General features: G+C 44.7%; 1 protein-coding gene across 2 annotated transcripts in view; it reads right to left on the reverse strand.

Annotated features, from left to right (window-relative positions):
* HMOX2 (heme oxygenase 2) overlaps positions 1–17,990 on the reverse strand; it is a 31,145-nt gene extending 13,155 nt beyond the window's left edge. Inside the window, exons 1-2 of one of the 2 annotated variants that reach the window (XM_045461334.1) lie at positions 17,865–17,963; positions 2,265–2,456 (exon numbers count right to left, since the gene is read on the reverse strand). The gene's annotated coding sequence lies outside the window, so the exon portion shown is untranslated. Of the gene's footprint in view, positions 1–2,264; positions 2,457–17,864 lie in introns of both variants that reach the window. The other variant, XM_045461333.1, reaches the window with a different exon arrangement.
* Positions 17,991–20,711: the final 2,721 nt, after the last annotated feature.

Below are 20,711 nucleotides of genomic sequence, written 5' to 3' on the forward strand. Positions count from 1 at the left end.
ACATAGTCCCATCAGGCCTCAGGAGACATAAATCAACTCGTTGTTTACCCAAAAGTTCTTTTCGGGGGGGAAAAAATTCTTTTCTGGATACGTGCTACATAGAGTAAATTCTAACATCCTACTTACAAACCCTATATGTGATCTGGGAACAAAGAACCGTAGAGCTACTATGGAGGGCAGAAACCGGGCGCAGGAAAGCAAATCTCTTCAGAGCCTCCAAATCTAGCTCTACATTATTCACCTACAGCCCAGTGTCCCATACCACAAGACTATGTGGAGGATCAAATAAGATAATGACCGTGAAACCACTTCCTAACAAGCGTTACAAAAGGAATTGAGAACGGACTCAGAACTGTTTACCAGCTGGTCTGCGTGGAGACACTCCCAGTGAGCTTTTCAAACCTTATCAGGACACCAGGAAACTCTCAACAGGGGGAAGAAGCCCTGTTCCTGGATGTGGTGTGGAGAATTTGTTTTCCTTAATACTGTTTGAAATCCAGCCCCTCACCAAGCACCAGTTTTGCATGCCACTCAGGAAATGGACAGGCAGAGAAGTGCTATCTGCCTCAGGTCAACAGCCACTTAACTGGCTCTGCTTTGCTCCCAGACCTCAGGGAGGCTAGAATGCAAGTGGGGCCTCCCCAAAACTCTGAGGAAACCAGGTTGTCTAGGTCAACAGCTTCTGAGTTTATACAATACATGGCCTGAGGTCTCCTCTGAACCCTGGCGCTGCCACTGCTCAGGAAATCTTACACACAACCTTCATCCTTTTCACTTTAATCACTGGGTGAATTCAATCCCACAGTTCACTGACTGGAAGACTATTAACCTCTTGATAAAGAGCAGTTTCAGACAAAGAATCCTGGAAAAGTAGAGACTCTAGGGACACAAAATTCTCGCATCAGATTTATTAAACACACATTTTTTGCACATCTGGACAATAAGCAACCAGAATGCAATACAACTAGTAATTAGTCCAAGAGTACCGGCCTCTTAGTAACCCCAACAACTGACATCGCTCAGAAGTTCAAGACTGCTCTGGCAGGCTTTCTTTTTACTGAGGACAGGGGTGTGCTCATCTGTAGCATGTCCAAATACAAGAGAGCAAGCATTCAAAGCAGACACCAGGGAGGACACCTGAAGCACTGAAAAGAGCTCAGAGTACGGGCCAGGAGTCTACTACTGATGCTGCCAAAGTCCTGGTAAAGAGACTCCCTACTACAAATGAAACAAATTAAGACTTGCCCTGTTCTGAGTGTCTCCTCACCTCATATGAGAGATCAGATCTCAGGGCTGAGAGGAAGAAGACTCTTTCCCATGAGAGGCATCTGGGTGGGATCAGAAGCCCTGACTGAATTCTGAAATGGGTAGGACCACATTTTGTAAGAATAAAGCCCAGGCATCAGACATCCCACAAGGGCTGGTGTTAACAGAGGAAATGCTGACATGACCATGGGTCACCCCTAGGTACTATCAAGTGAAAATGATTCTAACTTTGGAACAATCTTGAAAGCATGTGTCCTGTGGCTTCAGTAGAGTCATCATATTCCCTTTCACTCAGGTGCAACAGTTGTCACATGTGGCTTCAGCTTCTCTCGTGGATGAGGACTGTGAACAGCATTTGGGGGTGGAGGCAGAGAGTGGCTCAATAGGGTGCATTCTGCTGGATCCCCCTTTTGGAGAACCTAGAAGTGCTACTAGCTTCCAGATGTGTCCCTCTCTACAAACAGACTCAACAGAACCTCAAAAGCACCCCCTGAGTGCTTCAAAACCTCAAAAAGCACAGAAGGTCCTTGAGTTCACCCTGGGAGGGTGATACAGACAAAGCACCAGACTGAAGTCTAACACACCTGGGCACACCAGGCTAAGTCACTTTCAAGCAGGGTCCCGTTGACCATGAAGGAATGAAGAGTGAGAGATTTAAGTGATATGTCCAACGTCATTTAGAAAGTTAATAGTGGAGTTGGGACCAAGCCGGAGTCCTTCTGAATGCAAGGTCATTCGTCCTATGTCCCAGCTACCATGCATGTGAAATCAGTATGATGTCACCACAGACTACTAACAACATGGAAAATGAGGCTGTACTATACTGCATTTATGTGTGCAGTGGAGGGGTTTTCTAAACCACTGATTGTCATTTGGGTTTTTGTTTTTTTTGTTTTTAGTATGAAACATTAGCTCAATCCTTTGATTTCTGAGAAGTAAATGCCCAGGCTCCCACTGGAAGCTTCAGAAGCTGCTGCTGCCCATCCTACAACACTTACCTTGGCTCACTCAGATTACAGGCAACCCGAGAAGATTGTTCCCTGGCGAGCCCTGCTTTTAATGGACCAGCAGGGCAGGCCAAGACTGGAGACAGCTGGTCCCAGAGGGGAAGACGGCACCTCCACCTCTCAGGGCATGGAGGGAACCAGCCAGACTTGCCAGGCCCAGGTGGACAATGAAGCCAGGCATCCCTGCACCAAGAAGAGGTCACAGTAAGGTCTGCACATCTCTATAGCACCCATCGCCATGGTAACTACAGAAAAACAGGAGATCTGGTTTCAAGAATCTATAAGTGTGTCCTCCATGTGTTGTGTTTAAAATCTATTCAGTCCCATCTTTGTCTACTGAAAATATATGTCTACTTGGAAAAAGTAGTGCAATGGATAGAACTGTGTCAACATAAACTTCACATAAGATTAGCAACTCCATAGGCCAAAGTACTGGTCAATCTAACAAGGTGGCTCCTATAATCTCACTTTGGACCTATAAGGGATTTTAACATGTTTCCACAGGCCTACAGAGTCAAGTATTATTCCCAGGCTTTTTCACAATGACTGTCTAGATTCTGACAGCAGGGGAAGAGGTGGGTGGGTGGAGTGGGGGGCAAGGAAGCAAGCCCAGACTCAGAATTGCTAACTCCAAGAGGCTGGTTCCATCCTACAAAGGCTTGGTCTATGGCAGCAGGGGACCAGCAACAGTGGCTACTAGGACTTTCTCACAGTAAGGAGTTCAGCTTTCCCAGCAGGCCCTACCTCCACTGGTAGAAGGGTAAGGGGTACAGACCAGTCAGCCTGCTGCTGCCTACTCTGGCTCCCTGTATTAGTGAACAAGGTGACAAGGGCTCCTTGGAATGGAGGCTCTAGTTATTTTCCTCTCTCAGTATACCTAGCCTCATTTGTACACGAATGACTAAGTCCCATAAGAGTAGCCAGGGGCCAGAGTATGGAGAAAACATGTTGTAAGTAATGTGAAATTACCACAGTTAGTTCTAACAGTGGCCCTCTCTTCTATCCTAAAAAATCTCTCAGAATAAGAGCCAATTTACAGGGATAATCCTTAAAAGGCAAGACAGTCATAAACTTTACTGTAACCTCAAAACCATGCTCTTTTATTTTTCTTTAGTTTTTAACATGTTTATTATTCATCTTTGAGAGAGAAAGCACAGGCAAGGGAGGGGCAGAGAGAGAGGTAGACAGAATCTGAAGCAGACTCCAGGCTCTAAGGTGTCACCACAGAACTGAACACGGGGCTCAAACCCATGAACCTTGAGATCACAACCTGAGCCGAAATCGGACGCTTACCCGACTGAACCACCCAGGCGCCCCAAAACCATGCTTTTTTAAAAGGCAGAAAAATCAAAGTGATACAGGGTGTTACTTAGCAAAATGCCCTTAAACTCTAGATATTCCAGCTGTTCAACGAAGCCTTTTAGCATAGAGGGGAAAAAGTAACAGATCATCATGCATTAATTACTCTGCCTTATCTGTGAAATTTCTACAACCATGAGGTTTTCTTTTCCTCATTAGTATGAAGTTCCCAGGACACGATCTCCCCATGCAACAGTTGTGGCAATAACTCAATGTCTGCATAAATGCCATATGTGCCTGTTAATTCTTTTCTTTTTATTCAAGTATAGTTGACATACAATATTGTGTTAGTTTCAGGTACAACACAGGGATTCAACATTTATATACATTACAAAATGATCACCTTGTTAAGTGTAGTTACCATGTGTCACCATACAAAGTTATTACAATGTTACTGACTATAATTCGTAAACTATACTGTACATTCCTATGACTTACTTATTTTATAACTGGAAATTGGTACTGCTTAATCCCCTTCACCTATTTCACCCATCCCCTCTCCTCCTTCCCTCTTACAATCATTAGTTTGTTCTCTGTATTTACAAGCCTGTTTCTGTTCTATTAGTTTTGTTTTTCAGATTCTACATATAAGTGAAATCATACGTTATTTGTCTTTCTCTGCCTGATTTATTTCACTTAGTATAATACCCTCTGGGCCCATCCATGTTGATACTATTAATTTAGACACAAATGTAAGTATCTGTATCTCAGTATACATCCTATGACATGGAGACTGAATGCCTCCACCCGAAAGTTTCTATAAGATGGGTTCAACACATCTAATAGCAGACATATCCATACAAGTCCTTTCTACACAGCACAATGCTAATATGCTGACATGACATAGAAGGAGGTGAGGCAATGGCTGAATTGCATGATCTCCAGAGTTGACCTGTAGCAGGCACCTAACAAATGTTAACCTGAACTGAGCTCAGCCAAGAAAGAATACACTGGCACACAAGCCAAAAGGTAGAGTAGGGATATGGTTAAGGCACAGGCTCAGGGCGCCTGGGTGGCTCAATCAGTTAAAGCATCAGACTTCAGCTTACGTCATGATCTCATGGTTCGCGGGTTCGAGCCCCACATCAGGCTCTATAATGACAGCTCAGAGCCTGGAGCTTGCTTCACATTCTGTGTCTCCCTCTCTCTCTGCCCCTCCCCACATGCACTCTGTCTCTCAAAAATAAATAAACATTTAAAAAATATTTTAAAAAAATAGGGGCGCCTGGGTGGCTCACTCAGTTAAGCGTCCGATTTTGGCTCACGTCATGATCTCGTGGTCCGTGAGTTCAAGCCCCGCGTCAGGCTCTGTGCTGCCAGCTTGGGGCCTGGAGCCTGCTTCGGATTCTGTGTCTCCCTCTCTCTGACTCTACTGCATTCATGCTCTGTCTCTCTCTCAAAAATAAATAAGCGTTAAAAATAATAAATAAATAAATAAATAAATAAATAAATAAATAAATAAATGGCACAGGTTCTAGTCAGGCACAACTGAGAGCAAACCCTGGTTCTGCCACATACCAGCTGGGTGGCCTTGGACCAGGTACTTAACTTCTCAGAGGGTCAGTTTCTTTATCTGATAGTAATAACAACTATGCAAGGTATGTAATGAGAATTAAATGATAAGTTACTTATAGAACTGCGACATATCATATAGCATTGATTAACAAACTGAAGAAAGGGCCACTTAAAGTTAACACATGTTCCCATATACTTTTACACAAGAAATGGAAATACCCCTGTCTGTGAAAAACCTTACAGGCAACGTCAAATCTGTACTGGGGTCACAGACTTTGAGTTGAAGGCTCACTGTGAAGAACCTCTGTTTTCATTCTGACAACACTAGATACCAAGAAAGGAACACAAAAATCTTGGAATTTCTAGCAAAATAAACTTTGCAAAGGCTCTAAAAGAAGATGATCACCTAAGTTCAAACTCTTTCAGGGACACTCTGAACATGAGTTAGATAAAGGCCCCTTCATGCTGTGGAGGGTCAGGATGGAGGCCAAGGGCATGTTATTGTTTTATTTCTTTAGAGTAGCTCATCACTATAAATAAAGGTTTAGATAACTGAAAAATTTACTTGACTCTGTAATCAATTTGATTTGCACTTATATCTTATGACACTCAATCCCCAACCCAATGGTTCTCAGCTTGGGGACCATTTTGGCAACACCCCCCCCCCCCCCCCCCCACCGCCTGCCCTGCCCAGGGGTTATCCGGAAATGTCTGGAGACACGTTTGATTATCACAAGTGGGAGGGGGAGGGGGTTTGGCCACTCAACTGGCATCAAGTGGGTAGAGGCCAGGGATGCTGCTCAACATCCTGCAATGTACAGAAAGCACAAACACAAGTACATTCATGCACACGTGTGTACACATACTCACACACCCACCACCACTACAAACTGTTATCCAGCCCAAAATGTCAACAGCACCAAGGCCGAGGAACTCTGCTTGAATCTCAGAAGCAGTGCTAAGGTCATTCAAGAAAGGACATGCATCTAATACTCTTCCTGTCCCTTCAGTAGTTTACAGAGACATATGAGATTCTGGCACTATGCTTCACACTGTTTGTCACACCTTTATCAAATATCCTTTACAGAGATTTCTGGGGAAACTGAATTTCAACCAGAAAACAGAAGAGGCTGTTACCAAATGGGGCAACTTGGCACTGTCCACAGATCACAATGAAAGGGGTCACAGTACCTTCCTGGGAATAGGACTGATTTGTATCTGGATCACTAGGAGGCAAAACCTTTAAAGCTCTGTAACAAAGCCAGGCAGAGGTGAAGCCCCTGAAAGAAATGTGTTTACTGACTTCTTTGTGGAATGGAACAAAAAACTGGAAGAAATCTAATGCCCGTTTAGCGGTCTGGTGTGTGACTGACAAGTAAGCTAGGAATCAGGAGAACTAAAGTTCTACGACCAGGCCCACACTGGCTAACTACATTTTATGACTTCCCTAGAACTCCAACATCCTCATTTATAAAATGAGAGGCATTCCTCAGGAAGCTGCAGGGAGGATGGCATTTAACATGAGGCATAGCAGGAAAAGCTGTGGGCTTCCCCCATCTGTTTCAGCTGGAGCAACTCCCCTATTCCTTGCTATACTTCCTCCCAAAATGGGGTTGTGCTACTTCTAAAAATAAGGCCTAGAAAACAACGAACTTGATCATCTTGGAGGCCTGATATTATATTAACAGCGACCTAAGCAAGCCTTTTACAATTTACCATAGCACTTGTATCCCATGACAGTATTTATTTATTTCCATTCCAGATTATAGTTCATTTATCTTTCCCTCCTACTACCCAACACAGGGCCCAATCAGGGTTTGCTGAGTCAATGAATGATTTCCAGAATTTGAGGTATCCTCAAAATCAAGATTATTCTCAAAGAGCGGATGACAAATACGACAGTTAAAAATGAAGCACGGAAATAAGAAAAATGGCTGGTGAGTAAGCATTTTTGAGCAGCGTTTTTACTGGAGAAATTTCTACTGATGGTGAGAGATGAGAATGGCCATGTGGGGTGACCAAGCATATAATACTTTGTGCTCAAATAATAGTTTCAGGGTGCCTGGGTGGCTCAGTCAGTTGAGCATCTGACTTCGGCTCAGGTCATGATCTCACAGTTCTTGAGTTTGAGCCCCGCGTCGGGCTCTGTGCTGACAGCTCAGAGCCTCGAGCCTGCTTCAGATTCTGTGTCCCCCTCTCTCTCTGCCCCACCCCTGCTTGTGCTCTGTGTCTCTCCGTCTTTCAAAAATGAATAAACATAAAAAAAATTTTTTTTATTAAAAAAATAACAATAGTTTCACGTTTGAAGGAGAAATGTTGGGTTTGCACTGGTTTCAAAGCGGCTTCCTTACATGCCACGGATACAGATACTGAGAACACACCTTTTAGATTTTGTTTTAAGGACTGTGAAAGCCTGACTGGGAGCAGAGCACTTGGCCTTACTGCACCACCCCCTCCCCCACCTTCTTTTTAAAGAAATGATAGGCAAAATTTTAACAGTCAAGGTAACAAACACTTGCCAGCACTCCACCACCCCAGGCAAGCACAAACTACCTGAAACTTCCTGATGTCTACCTCCATATAAAAACGCTTTATTCCTCCAGCTGGCTTTAGAGAGAAGGGATGCACAGGAGCATTTTCTTCATGTTTGTTACTCCAGCAAAGGGGCCAACCTAAAGAAGGCAATAGCTGTACAACCTCCTAATAAGCCCATATCCTGTTTCTTTTTTTTTTTTTTTAATTTTTTTTTTCCAACGTTTATTTATTTTTGGGACAGAGAGAGACAGAGCATGAACGGGGGAGGGGCAGAGAGAGAGGGAGACACAGAATCGTAAACAGGCTCCAGGCTCTGAGCCATCAGGCCAGAGCCTGATGCGGGGCTCGAACTCACGGACCGCGAGATCGTGACCTGGCTGAAGTCGGAAGCTTAACCGACTGCGCCACCCAGGCGCCCCGCCCATATCCTGTTTCTAAGCACATTTTGGAGGAAATACACCAAGGAATTAGGTTATCATTATTGCCAGGGCATAAAGCAAAATGCTACAGGGATCACAACTTACTGAAAAAACAACAGCAGCAGTTTGCCACTATAAAACTGAGTAAGTTCCTCTTCCATGAGGCAGCCCCCAAAACTACATGAGTTAAAGATACATGAAGTAGGTACCTATAATTCTGAAGAGTTCCCAAGAACTGGTCAAACATCACTGTCTCTATTAATCATTATCAAAAAGAAATTCAAATAGCCCAGAACATCCACTGTTGCCCAAGGACATGATTAGGCAATAATGAATGAATAACTTTAAGGTTAAAGAGGTAGGCAAGATAGGGAGGGCAAATGTTCAACAGCTTATAGGCCAAGAAAGGCAGGGACTGTGTGCTCCTCGGCTCTGAGAGGTATCTCAACCCTTCTTCGAAACCAAACCCTACACAAAAGGCCAATATGGAAAGCAAGTACTGTATAGTGAATGGAGCATCCACAGTTAAAGTGGTGGTGCAGGGTGCCTGGCTGGCTCGGTAGGTAGACCATGCAACTCCGGATTTCCAGGTCATGAGTTCAAGGCCCACGTTGGGCGCAGAGCTTACTTAATTTAAATAAATAAAAAATAAAGCCTTGGTAGCGGCTTTGGTGGCAGGTACTCAGGAGCTCAGCTCCTCCATCATCCTTAGGAATTCTGAGCTCAGCCTAGTTTGTCGGCTGTGGTCTAGGGCAACTAGGCCACTTGCTTTGAAACAGACAGCTTCCATTTCCTGCTACATGTGCTAAGTGACAGTGGCTCTTGGACAGTCTCTTAGGTTGTGTGTGTCCAAGCAACAGAAGGAAACTGGCCCTGGATTAGCCACTGTTCTCAGAGCTGCCCATGGCTTTCTGACTGCTGGGCCAGGGCTCCGTATACTCTTTCACACCTTGTTTCCAACAGTCCAGCAGCTTCTTGAAAACATTTTGACCTTCCCAATAACCTGTGGTTTCTGTGTCTTCAATTCACTCCATCCCCAATACTCCTACTTAACTGTACCTCTGTATCAGCTACACTTGACTGTAAGGTCTCTGAGGCCAGACTTGGGAGTCTCAACCACACTAGAAAGTGAGAAGGCTTAGCTGCCCTGTTCCTGGGAACCAGTGAGAACTCACTGTCCTTTCCATGTGCACTCTTGCAAGTCCCATGACAGTTGGTATTTAGTTAATGTCTGTTTGTTTACAAAGGAATCCTATGGTTTCTGTCTCTAATCTTCCACCCAACTACTTCCTCATCTGAAGACAGAAATTCAGAGACATGTACTTCTAAAGATGGGTAGGAAGGGTATTTGCCAGAATAGAAAAATCAGTAACTTTTTTGGTTGCAAATCCCTTTGAGAATCAGATGACAGCTTCAAATCCTCCAGGACAAATGCATATAAAAAATGTGGTCAGGGGCGCCTGGGTGGCGCAGTCGGTTAAGCGTCCGACTTCAGCCAGGTCACGATCTCGCGGTCCGTGAGTTCGAGCCCCGCGTCGGGCTCTGGGCTGATGGCTCAGAGCCTGGAGCCTGTTTCCGATTCTGTGTCTCCCTCTCTCTCTGCCCCTCCCCCGTTCATGCTGTGTCTCTCTCTGTCCCCAAAATAAATAAACGTTGAAAAAAAAAAAAAAAATGTGGTCAATGCCATTCCAGAGCAACCACAAGCCCCTAAAGTTTACCCATGGACCCAGAACTCAGGTTAAGAATCCCTACTCTAGTAGAGTCTCTTTAAGAGAGACATTCCCTTTGTGAGTAATGTTTTTAAGGAAACCCTGAATAGTTATTAAAGAGGGGTTTCCCCTCTCTTTAGTTCCCTTCTTTTCTGTTCGAATTCTTTTACCTAACCCCAATGGGTTCAGTTCAAGTTCTCCTGTCTTTTCTCTTTCTCAGCCCTTCACTTCCCTGACCTCCCAAAATACTGTGTGCAAGGGACTATCATAAACCTTACAATTTTACAGTTTTGAGTCTCCCCAAGGTGACAGCCAACTCCATGTGAACAAGGACTATGCTGGGTTTGTTACTGTTTTGCACACCCCCTCAGTGCCAATTCTCTGTACACCACAGAGGCAATACATACTGCCAAAGAGGCAGATGCCACTGCTTCTTTGCCCTTCTACCTTAGGCATTTGCACCTGAACGTTAACTTCTTTAAAACCGGACACATGCCCTGGAAAAGCCAAATATAAAAGCAAGAAAGAATAACCTGATCAACCCCTCTTCTCCTTTCAGGTCCTCTAGTATGACTCCACAAACACAAAAAGCAGGACAAATATGACACTGAATACAGACACCTGTAAATTTTGCTGAGGTTGTCAAAAACACAAGTGTGTGGTACAGGAATGGAGGGTTTTAAAAGTTACTTTCCAAGGGCTCCTGGCTGGCTCAGACGGTGGAGCATGTGACTCTTGATCTCGGGGTTTTGAGTTTGAGACCCACACTGGGTGTAGAGATTACTCAGAAGATAAAAAAAAAAAATCTAAAAAAAAAAATGTTTAAAAGTTATTTCCTAATTAGTGAGATACCTATTACTAAACAAAGAGAAAGCCTGACTCTCCCCTTGCCTTCCTGTGGAAAACCAAGGGAGTGAAGGTCAATGACAACTCACTACAACTGCCTTCAAATACTACCTAGATTCCTCTCCCAACCCAAACACAATTCTGCTCACCAATTCTTTCCCTTCACCTGCCCACCCTCCTCCAGCCTGTCCTGGAAATAATTCCAGGTGACAACAGCTCCTCTGCAGCAGTGTGTAGTGGTCCTGCTATAGAGAAGAGCAGATCCAATAACTAAGGAAGGGGATGGCTACACTTGGGCAAGTGACACACCACAGCACCATCACCAAACATTTATAATGCTCATGGGCTCTGTGACTTAAGACCTTAAGAGGCCTTAAGGCCCTGTTTTGAACTTTAAGTACCTTTCAATCAAGAAAGAGAAAGAAGATAACACAAGGTGTACCACAGTATAAACATTAATTGTACGGGGCAGACAACAGTGCTAAAGAGTGAGCCTTAGGCGGAGCCTAAGGGTGGCTAAGTCTGTCAAGTGTCTGACTTGGGCTCACGCCATGATCTCATGTTTCATGAATTAGAGCCCAGCATTGGGCTCTGCACTGACAGTGCTGAGTCTGCTTGGAATTCGCTCTCTCTCCCTCCCTCCCTCTCTCTGCTCCTCCCCAACTTGAGCTCTCTCTCTCAAAAAAAAAAAAAAAACAAAAAAACAAAAACAAAAAAACAAAAAACCTGAACCTTATGTTCCACATTTTCCAGGACAGTTCTGCTTCAAATCAAATATCCTGTCTCATCAGTTCCTTTAGTACCTTAGTGCACCTGTATGGTCAGACTATGGGTCCCAGTGTTTGGCATAAAAAATCTGCCCATCATAGCAAGTGATGAGGCAGGCCAATCAATCAGGTTAGCAAAAACATAATGGCAGATTGTTTAAATCATGCCAGTGCCTTCCCACAGCCCTCAGGTAATTGTGGCATTGACCCACAGAACAAGACCGTGAAACTTGAGTCTTCTGAGACTGAGAAAGCTCATCAGGAGAAAGGCAGGACACTGGGAGTACTTAGAAAAAGTCAGGCACGCAGGGTGCGAGTCACCTGTCTCTGTTAAGCCATTCTTCTCCAAAGCCCTTTTAAAGTTACTGAGAACTATGACAATAATTAGGCCTATGATACTCCTGGGAAAGAAACAAATCTGTTCGTGTGACAAAAATTAATTTTTCCCCTAAGCAGAGAGAAGAGACTACTTGCTTGGCCTCTGGCATACAAGCTGACAGCAGTTATCGCCAGGCAACAATTAGCCCTTTCTTTCCTCTTCTGCTGTCCCCTTCCTCATGTACCCCATTCACTTACTTCTCTACCCTCTTGCCAGTCCATTCCCACTTCTGTCCAGCCTGTGTTTGTGACAGGTGGCCCTAAACAAGAATCACATGAAAAACCTTAAAAAGCACAGATTCCCGGGCCCCCAAACTTATCCAAATAGGAAAGTGTGAAAACCCCTGCCCTAGATTCCATAAGCAGCATTCAAGGCACAAAAGGTATTTTAACATATTAACCTTAACTTCATTAAGTATTAACCCCATTTTTCAGACACAAAAACTGCAGCTCAAATGATTTAAATGTTTTTCTCATGGTCAAAAATATATCATCACAACTTCCTTTTTTGGGAGAAACAAACCATTTATTTTTCACTCTAATACAAATGAATGTGTATGTATTTGGATACATACATGTACATGCAAAACAAAATTGTCTAATTTTGAACAGCTGTGAGTGAAAAAGATTGTTACCAATCGATTAGCTTAATTTTGTGCTTAACAATTCAATCACTTTTTTTTTTTTTCTTTAAGTAAGCTCTAAGCCCAACATGGGCCTGGAGCTCACAACCCCAAGATCAAGAATCATGTGCTCTACTGACTGAGCCAGCCAGGCACCCCAACAATTCAACCACTCTGAAGTACAAACAAAAAGTCAGTCTATCTGTGTATGTTCATAGAGTGAGGCATTCAAGCACACATTTGAAAAAAGAACCTTCCTCAACATCACATCATTAAACAGCAAGAATACATGCACTCTGATGAAAATCCTACTCCACAAATGGACTAGACAACTCTTGGATAACTATTACAATATCTGCTTAAAGAAATCTATCACAAAGACAAAGCCATGTTTGATAAAAAAAGCCTTTGAAAATTATATCAAAGCAATAAGAAAAAAACCTGTTCACTGATAAGAGCCTTATGAATTTAATTGCTATTTTGAAATGCTGAGTTCAGAGTTTAGAATATTGCCTTGCAAGGTCTGAATACAGATGCGTTGATATGACGACCCAGAAAGCATTGTTGGCTCCATTTCAGTCCTCCATGATTGCGATTTGGATGTAGTTCTCTGATGGGCTGTTTGTAAATGGATTCCCTTTACAATAGGTGTACACCTTTAAATTATCTATAGTGAACTCCAATAACCAGTGTTATTCTTAAATGGAAAGACAATGGTCATTCAGAAAAGATTTCTTCCAATATATATAAATAAATGTAACTGCATATTCATAAATACACATAACGTTCCTAGGCCAGATCATCAGCTATGGGCTGCTGTAGTTCAACACTGTGTGTCAAATTTATTAGAAATTTAGAAACGAAATTTCTGAGGGACCTAGCTGCCTTGTTAGTTAGCTTTAAAATGTGTAATACAATGGGAGACATCTCATGGTAAACAAACTCAGTCAATATAAAGAAGTAAACCAGGGACGCCTGGGTGGCTCAGTGGGTTAAGCGTCTGATTTCGGCTCAGGTCATGATCTCAGGGTTCGTGACTTTGGGCCCTGCGTCAGGCTCTGTGCTGATAGCTCAGAGCCTGGAGCCTGCTTTGGATTCTGTGTCTCCCTCACTCTGTCCCTCCTACACTCGCACTCTGTTTCTCTTTCTCAAAAATAAATAAACATTAAAAAAATAAAAAAATTAAAAAAAAAAGTAAACCATACGGTAAACAGTATTACAGGGCACCTGAGTGATCACCAGAGTGAAGTATCTTCCAGCATTTAAAAAAAAAGGAAAGACACTGGTACAAGCAACTAACTGTTCCAATTAAAAATTCCCCCTCCCTTCCTCCTTTCCCTCCTCCTCCTCCTCTCTCTCTCTCTCTCTCTCCCTCTCCTCCTTCCTCTGTCTCTCCCTTCCTACTTTTCCCTCCTTCCCAAAAACTAATCACTAATGGCACCGCTTCTCAGTACTGCAAAAATATCCTGAGAAATTATTCAGATTACAGAAGACAAAGCTTTCATCTTATGTTTTTGCACAAACCTAACAGATACAATACATTTAGTTAAAAAGCACATAACTCACACTGTGTTGAACACAAAAGAAGATGTGATCCAGAGCTCTTAATTCTCTCATTGACTACTGTAAGAAAAAAATATTGGGGGGCGTCCAGCTGGCTCAGTTGCAAGAGCGAGCACTCTTTATCTCGGGGCTGTGAGTTCCAGCCCGACAATGGGTGTAGAGATAACTTAAAAATAAAATCTTTACCAAAAAAAAAAAATTGCATTAAATGTCTATTTATAACTTTCTAGTTAACTGTGGCCAATAACATACCAGTAGGTAATTTATAATTTTTCATCTCTTTTCTCTCCAAGGAGTTACAAGCTGAATTCTAAACTTATTATAAATACACAATTCCAATTTTTTTTTTTTTAATTTTTTTTTTTAACGTTTATTTTTGAGACAGAGAGAGACAGAGCATGAACGGGGGAGGGGCAGAGAGAGAGGGAGACACAGAATTGGAAGCAGGCTCCAGGCTCTGAGCCATGAGCTCAGAGCCCGACGCGGGGCTCGAACTCACGGACCGCGAGATCGTGATCTGAGCCGAAGTCGGACGCCCAACCGACTGAGCCACCCAGATGCCCCCACAATTCCAACTTTCAAAAGTATCTTTCTCCTGAAGGAGTGATATTCTAGTTTTTGGTACAATACTGATGCAGAGTTCAACTGTCCTATGAAGAGAGTCAGCTATAAAAGGAAATCAGGGGCACCTGAGTGGCTCCGTCGGTTAAGCGTTTGACTCTGGATTTTGGCTCAGGTCATGATCTCCACGTTGTGGAGCCCAGCTTGGGATTCTCTCTCTCCCTCACTCTCTGCTCCTACTCTCCTCAAAATAAATAAACATTAAAAAAAAAAAAAAAAAAAGGAAACCAAAAAAATCAAGGCAGCCCAAAGGCCCCAGCTGTCCAGTTATACATTTCAACAGACTTAATAAAGGGCCAGCTAAAGGCAATGAATGCCATCTTCTCCTGAGGCAATGTCATTTCTAGGGTAGCTCCTACTCCTGACTCTGGTGACACAGCATCTCACCTTACTGGCCCAAACAATAGAAAAACGCAAAGCAACTAAGACAAAAAGAGAACCACAGATTTTCCTCCTCACATTCCCAGTTAAATGGGGTTATTTAGTGTTTCCAAGGCCCCTCTAATTTCCACACCCTCACCAGTGTTTCGCCTTAAGGTACTGTATTTGAAAGTTTTTCCAATGTCACCACGTAAACTTTTAAATGCCCAAATGAGCTATGAGCTTCTGGAAAGCTTATGATGTTTCGTCTTGTGATGATTTTGAGGGAGAGAGAGAGAGAGAAAGAAAGAAAGAAGGAGAGAGAGAGAGGGGGAGAGGAAGAGAAAGAAAGAAAGAAAGAAAGAAAGAAAGAAAGAAAGAAAGAAAGAAAGAAAGAAAGAAAGAAAGAAAGAGGGAGGGAGGGAGGGAGGGAGGGAAGGAAGGAAGGAAGGAAGGAAGGAAGGAAGGAAGGAAGGAAGGAAGGAAGGAAGGACAGATGGATATGCATGCACACACACACACACACACCTGGGTGGCTCAGTCAGTTAAGCGTCTGGTTTCGGCTCAGGTCATGATCTCACAGTTTGTGGATTCGAGCCCCACATCGTGCTCTGTGCTGATAGCTCAGGGCCTGGAGCCTGGAGCCTGCTTCAGATTCTGTGTCTCCCTCCCTCTCTCTCTCTCTCTCTCTGCCCCTCCCCCGCTCACGCTCGCATGTGCGCGCTCTCTCTCTCAAGAGTAAACATTAAAACAAAATTAAAAAATAAATAAAAGAAAGCAAGAAAAATCCTAAATAAAGCATATATTGGGGCGCCTGGGTGGCTTAATCGGTTGAGTGTCCGACTTCAGCTAGGGTTGTGATCTCATGGTTCCTGGGTTCGAGCCCCACGTTGTGCTCTGTGCTGGCAGCTCAGAGCCTGGATCCTGCTTTGGATTCTGTCTCCCTCTCTCTCTGCCCCTCCCCCATTAGCGCTCTCTCTGTGTCTCTCAGAAGTGAATAAATGTTAAAAAAAAATTTTTTTTTAGGGGCGCCTGGGTGGCTCAGTTGGTTAAGTGTCTGACTCTTGGTTTCGGCTCAGGTCATGGTCTCACGGTTCATGGGTTCAGGCCCCACATCCGGCTCTGGCTGACAGTGCAGAGGCTGCTTGGGATTCTCCCTCTCCCTCTCTCTCTGCCCCTCTCTGACTCGCTCCATCTCTCTCTCAAAAACAAATTTAAAAAATTTAAAAAAAAATGTTTTTAAAGAATAAAGCATAGATTTACTAATGTGTATTCTTTAATCCACTCCTTGCAAAAGAAAAACTAACATTTTTATTACTGGAGTTAAAATTTTAATCGAAACACACTGGTTGGGGCATCTGAGTGGCTCAGTCACTTGAGGGTCTGACTTCCATTCAGGTCATGATCTCACGATTGGGGAGTTCAAGCCCCACATGTGGAGCTCACTGCTGTCAGTGCTGAGCCTGCTTGGGATCTTCTGTCCCCCTGTCTCTCTGCCCTTCCTCCTCTCACGCTTTCTCGAGGCGTGCTCTCTCTCTCTCTCAAAACTAAATAAATATTAGAACAAAACAAAACAAACAAACAAAAAAACACAGTAACACCATACCAGAAACTCAAATACACAAAACCACTAAGCTCCTCTTTCCTTCTACTTGGAATGACAGTTAACAGGGAGAGGGAAGAGGGTTTAAATGACATAACCCAACCTCTACAACACTATTTAGGAAAGAGCGTCAGATCTTGTAGGCAAGACGACCAGGATCAAGACCATGTGTGGCATCATGTCAGTTGTGCGATGCAAGTGAAGTCACTTAACCAGTTTCATCATTAATTCCATTTTATAAGTGAAAAACCTATCAATTCGCAAGGTTTTGGAAGGGGATGACAGTAAACAGCAGAGCCTTATACGGGGCTGTCCCCCAATCCCATCCTGCCTTGTCTGGTTCACAGAGCCATGAACAAGAACAGCCACCGGCCACAACAACAGGTTCATCAGAATCCTTTTTTTTTTTTTTTCTCCCAAGTCTATTCATTTATTCCGAGAGAAAGAGAGAGGGGGTGAGAAAGCAGCCCAAGCAGGCTCTGCACCACCAGCACAGAGCCCCATGCGGGGCTGGAACCCACAAACCGCCAGACCGTGACCTGAGCCAAAATCAAGAGTGAAACAGATGCTCAAACGACTGAGCCACCCAGGCGCCCCTCCTCAGAATCCATTTAAATAGCATGACACACGGGCAGACAGCCTCCTGCAAAGACCGTGCAAGGCGTTCCAGGCAACTGCAGGCAATCAATACACCTACATCACCGCGCCGACGAGGTGACCGGCAAACTCCCTGCCCAGACTAACCGGCTGCCCCGGGCGTGGATCCCTCCCGATCGCTTGGCGGCCGCGGGTCACCCATGAAGTCATGACAGTGACTCAATGCGCCCTTCCGAGTGAGGTGAGTCAGGAGGAAGGGCAGAGCCCGCAGCAGCCGCCACGCGGGACACGGATCTCCGGCGCCGGGCCAGGCCCGGGTCCCGGCGGGCCCACTGCGGACGAAGGCTGCAACCTCCGCCGGGGACACCCAGTCCGCACGCGGCGCCCCTGGGGTCACCTCGCCCAACGCACTCGTGACGCCGCGAGGGGCTGGGCCCAACGGGGACCAACGCTGACCGGCCGTTCGGCCTCCCCGGCCCTCCCAAACGACGCGCATGAAGCGGGGACCCCCAGCCCAGCCCTCTCCCCTCTCCCCCCGCTTCCGGCCGCCCCCCGCCCCGGCCCACTGGGTCTCCCTCAGGACGGCGCCGGGGACGCGGAGTGCCGCGTTCGGCCTGGCCCAGCTCCCGAAAGCCCGGGCGGGCTAGACTCGCTGAGGAGCCCGAAAAAAAGCCGGAAAGGGCGCCAGCCACTCACCCGCCGCGGGTCCGCTCCGCCGTCGGTAGGTCCCAGCGTCCGCGCGTCAGTCACCTACTCCGTGAGGCGCCGCGGCCGCCGCAGCCAAGCGGGCGGCGCGAGTGCGGCCCGACGTGCGCACGCAGAGGGGGCGGGCCCTGCAGAGGACACGCCCCTGCGGCGGACACGCGTCCCTTCTCGCGGGGCCCGCGGCTGCTAGGGTATCGGGGCCCTCCCGAGAGAGTTCATTGATAAGAGCAGGTGTTAATAACGATGATCCGGGGTACATGCTTTCCATGCCCGGTGTCACCACCTTCCAGGCTCCTCTCCCTCTGGACTCCAACCTTGCCCTTTCTGTTCCAGCCACACTGGCTTCTCGTCATTTCCTTACCTTTCGGGCTGGCTGCGGATTAAATGACCGGTGCAGTCAGCTGTTGACAAAGATGTGCGCAATATGCGGTGTTCGTGGGAGTTACTGGGGAACGGGAGACAATTTATTGAGATCTGTTAGAGTTTAGAATGGGTCTTCTCTGTGCTCAAACAATTCCACTTCTCGGTAGCTATTGGAGAGCAACGCGTGCAAGAACCCAAAGAGACGCAACAACGAAGATCGTTGCACCATGTAAAGGGATGCATGCGCCATTTGGGTGAAAATCTGGAAACCATTTTAACGTTGTTTGAAGGAAGATGGGGTGGGGATTGACAGGGGGACATCTGTTCAACGGAGATGTGCCTCCGTTAAAAAGGGAAGGGCAGAGACCACCTTAGGATGTTCAGCCGAAAGGAAAAGCCAGATGTACGAAAATACAAAAATAACATTTGATAGTGTGTAAATTTAACCTAAAAAAAATACATTGAACTCTAGTGTGTATGTGAACTGTTTAAGGGTGAAGAGCACTGATGTCTGCAATCTACTTGAAATATATCAAAAAATAAGAAAGTTGATGGATAATAAGTGTCTTATGGATAAATATTAGCAAAATGCTTAGAATTGTAGAATGTGGGTGGTATTTGTATGGGTGTTCATTATACAGTTATTTCAGCTTTTCTATATGTCTACATATTTTCACAATAAAATTGGGGGAAAATATATCCAATATGATCTCTTTTAAGTTTTTTTTTTTTTTTTTAACTACAAAATGATCTTTCCACACGTTCACGTTTAGGTATCTAAATGCATCCAAAAGCCAGGAAGATTTACACACTAGAATGACAGAGGGAAGTCGAGGGTCACTTGTGGTTTATCTGTACCATTTGCATTTTTTTATGAGATGCATAAACGCATTATACATTCCTTAGCTATCAAAACCCAATTTAAGGGGCACCTGGATGGCCCATGTAGGGCTCTGAGCTGACAGCTGGGAGTCTGGAGCCTGCTTTGCATTCTGTGTCTCCGGCTCTCTCTGCCCCTGCCCCACTCATGCTCTGTCTCTGTCTCTGTCTCTGTCTCTCTCTCAAAAATAAACATTAAAAAAAATTTTTTTAAAGCAACCAAAATTTAAAAATAATGAATTTTAAGAAAGTAAAAATTGGAAGTACACACTGTACTGTCCCCTGCCTCAAACACATACACAAAAAATGGAATTAAACCAAGTGGCACTGATTGAAGGAGGGGTTGCTTTGAGAGTTCAAATGAGATAATGGGGGGGAGTGCTTGTTGGGTGTAGAGAGTACTCAAAAATAAAATCTTAAAAAAAATAAGGGGCACCCAGCTGGCTCAGTCAGTAGAGCGAGCATGAGACTTTTGATCTGGGGATTGTGGGTTCCAGCTCCACACTGGCTGTAGAGATTACTTAAAAATAAAATCTTTAAAAACTAAAAAAATTGGGGCGCCTGGGTGGCGCAGTCGGTTAAGCGTCCGACTTCAGCCAGGTCACGATCTCGCGGTCCGTGGGTTCGAGCCCCGCATCGGGCTCTGGGCTGATGGCTCAGAGCCTGGAGCCTGTTTCCGATTCTGTGTCTCCCTCTCTCTCTGCCCCTCCCCCGTTCATGCTCTGTCTCTCTCTGTCCCAAAAATAAATAAAAACGTTGAGAAAAAAAAAATTAAAAAAAAAAAAAGTAAAAAATTAATCAAATGCATGTATTTATTTTAATATACTTCACTCATGTTTATATTTATAAATGAAGATTTTTATCTATGTGTTTATTTTGCATAACTCTCTTGCAGTCTCCTCCATGCCCTGTTATGTTATACCTCTCTGCTCAGACTATAAAGTTTTCCTGGACAGGGCTCACCACATTAGGGCTAACTCCTCATTCCTTATGACTCCACATAACCATCACATCCTCCAGGAAGCCCTCCCTGATCCCTAAGCTAGGCTAACTATTCCTATTCTACTTTCATCTCCATCCCACTGGTATAATTGTCTACCATAATAGGAGAGCTTCCTGAAAGCTGGCCTATGTCTTGTTTCTCTGTATCTCTCTTCTCCTGGCACAATGCCCAGCACTTACTAGAAGCTCAATAAATACTTATTAAATGGAACCCAAGTGCATATTATTGTGATAATAAATGAGGGTTTTTTAATGTTTATTTTTGAGAGAGAAAGAGAAATCGGGGGACAAAGAGAGAGGGAGACAGGATCCTATGTGGGCTCGATGCAGGGCTCAAACTCAAACCATGAGATCATTACCTGAGCTGAAGTTGGATGCTTAACTGACTGAGCCACCCAGGTGCCCCTATAGATGTTTTTCTTTAAGAAAATAAACTCAGGGCCACCTGGGTGGCTCAGTTGGTTAAGTGTCAGACTCTTGGTCATGATCTCATGGTTCATGGGTTCAAGTCCCGGGTCAAGTCCCAGGTCAAGCTCCAAGCTGACGGTGTGAAGCCTGTTTGGGATTCTCTAACTCCCTCTCTCTCTCTGACCT

Source organism: Leopardus geoffroyi, chromosome E3 (assembly GCF_018350155.1).
Source record: "Leopardus geoffroyi isolate Oge1 chromosome E3, O.geoffroyi_Oge1_pat1.0, whole genome shotgun sequence".
NCBI lineage: Eukaryota > Metazoa > Chordata > Mammalia > Carnivora > Felidae > Leopardus > Leopardus geoffroyi.